The 2786-nt window shown below is 40.6% G+C and overlaps 1 protein-coding gene across 1 annotated transcript in view; it reads right to left on the reverse strand.

Moving 5' to 3' along the window:
* The window catches only part of sh3kbp1 (SH3-domain kinase binding protein 1), a 31410-nt gene that overhangs the window by 28206 nt on the left and 418 nt on the right, over positions 1–2786 (reverse strand). The gene's annotated exons all lie outside the window — the stretch shown is intronic.

The raw sequence follows: 2786 nt of genomic DNA on the forward strand, positions 1-2786 counted from the left end.
CTGAAAATGAGCATAATATGGGCGCTTTGAGCCAACAAAGGGGGGCTGTAAATTGGGAAGAGAGGGCCTTGAGTTTGCAGTATGTTTAGCGATTTTGATCGTAATTCTAAGCCAATAAAGTGTGTTCAGTCAGGTGGAGAAGACGGCATGGTAGTGTTATTTTTAGCAGTTCCTACCATATTTCTAAGCCGAGGAAGTGTGTTTGTCCGTCGGGTGGAGAGGACAAGTAGGTTGTGGGGTTTTTAGCGGTACCTACCGTAATTCTAAGCCCAAAAAGTGTGCCTGTCATTTGGATACAGAGCCCCACGTGAACACAGGCTTTTATGACTGTCAATATAGCCAGCATCTAACGTTAGCTACGCCGCTGTGCTGTGAAGTAATGTCTGGCTATGTGAGACAGGTGTCTAGCAACATTGTTGGATGCTGCGGTCTCAGCCTGGCAACCTCCGTGAACTTTAATTCGCGGGAGGAGGGGGCAGGATGACAACTCTCTCCAGTACTTTGAATTTGGACTGCAGTAACTATTTTAAATGCTAGCTGTCAAGATTACATATTGCACCTTTAATGTTGGTGGTTATACATTGCTTGTGTGTAAAAGGTTAAAAATGACACAGGAAGCTTTGTGAGGACCAGAGACTGAATATCTGAAAGCGTGCTGACAAAACAAAACTCCCTCATGAGTGGTCAAGAAATATACTGACATACAGGAACTGAGAAGGGTCCGTAGCGTCCTCACAACAGCTGCAGTCAGTTTAGATAAGAGGAAACTACACATCCAAACAAACTGAACTTTGCTAAGCCACAGTGACATTTGACTGGTTTACAGCAGACCTGTGTTTAGTTGTGAGTATGTTTCAACTCTCTCACTGAAAAGCATTCAGTGGACTGAAGCCCACTGGGAGTCAAAGCCACCCACTCCAACTGTGGCTCAGATTACATACTTCTCCCACATTAAAAGGAAAATTCCAACTATTCTATTCGCAAGAAGTTGCTTTGTGACAAAGTGTTCTGAGTTTCCCTCAACTTACATTGGATGTTTCTAATTCCCAGCACTCCCATTTCCCAGAATGACTTTTGACAACCCTGAGATAACAACTTTGTGCGTTACTGTTTTTGTTTATAATGGAAGAGACACGGTGACAGCAACAGCAAAAACAAGAAAGAGAGACAAAGCGTTTCAGTTCAGGCTGAGAACGTTCGATGTATTGACTCCATTTTATAATCTGATAGGAACAAGCAAATAAATACCAATAACAACATAAAGGATCCAAGAATCCAATGAAAAACATTATAAAAAGGGCTCTACTGTCTTTCAATTTAGGTTTTCTGTATTAAATGTCTTACATAACATTTATATACACATACTAGGTACACCTGTACAACCTAAGGCAGTTCAATACAACTGATCTGCCGTAAAATCTACTGTTTTGATACCTATAATGTTCATATAAGTTTTTATTTATTATATTATTTAGAATTGAAGTTATATTCAGAGATGTTTCAACCATGTCCATGTCATGTTTGTACATGGGAAGGACTAAATAAAATGCAGTTAGGCTTAAACTTCAACATGACCTCAGTAATGATGAACATGTGATTACATTTAAAAATGTCCATCACCCAAAACTGAACATTATAAACTTTGTAAGAGTAGAATGCATGGCAGTGCAGTTTTGTTTGATTGCAGGATTGCACAGGTGTACCTAATAAAGTGCCTCACAGTCACATAGAAAAATAAAATAAATAAACAAACAAACAAATGAAGACAGTAGTAGGCAACTTATTCCTCTTGTACAAATGTCATGGATGGATTAACCCACTTTCATAACCATTCATAACCCCAATCACCCACGTCCTTAATTGTTTATGCATCCTGTAATTTTTTACATTGACAAAGAGATATACACAAGGTAACTAAAAAAGGTGCTTTTTATTTTATGTTTTGCAAAGGACCTGTTAAAAGGCCCATGTAAATTCTCTTTCAGCTAATACTGTAATTAGTGGTGCATATTACAGCCAATTTTGCAATTAATTAAACTACCATGGCACACAGTGAATCTGGTCCAGGGCCACGGGGAAATTGCCTGCTTCTCCCAGTTGATCGTTCAGCCTTGGCGGTTGTGTATAACTGGCTGTGAGTGTTTCCCTCGAGGCTGACTATGCATTGTTTACATGCAGCAGAAATAGAAAGTATGCATGAAGATTTTGCATAGACTGACTACTCTATATTCATTACTATTATGTAACGCTCACTTGATCCATCGTAAATGAATTTACTTTACAAATCGACAAGTTACCCAAACGAATGTTTAAGATACCCATTAAAAAGCATGACAAGAAAAAGTAACACCTCCAGACCTGCATCTGTGCAATTATTAGCAAATCTGTATATGCACTTAATTGACTGATTACTCGCCCACTAAATCTGCAGTCAATTAATTTGCATGCATTGTGTGGAACAGCGCAGGGCTTGTGGGACATGATGGCGATGATGAGAGGAATGGAATGTCACAGGCAGGCCTGTTTCATCCATAGAGAGGCAGCTGGAGAGAGGCAAACACTGTGCAACACAATGGCCAGACAGTCAGAGAGTAAATGTAAACGTGTCAACATCTGCAACTCATCAATGTGACCCGTTGCTTTCCTGAAATCGCACCCGTACGGCCGAGCCGCACACCCACGCGCAGCTTTCTAATCATGGATAAAAAGCATGGAAACGCCAAACCCGTGTGGTCACAAACAGCTCGGCGTTGTATGAAGCGACGTCAGTGAAGGTGGGGGGGGGG

Source organism: Etheostoma spectabile, chromosome 22 (genome assembly GCF_008692095.1).
Source record: "Etheostoma spectabile isolate EspeVRDwgs_2016 chromosome 22, UIUC_Espe_1.0, whole genome shotgun sequence".
Classification (NCBI taxonomy): domain Eukaryota; kingdom Metazoa; phylum Chordata; class Actinopteri; order Perciformes; family Percidae; genus Etheostoma; species Etheostoma spectabile.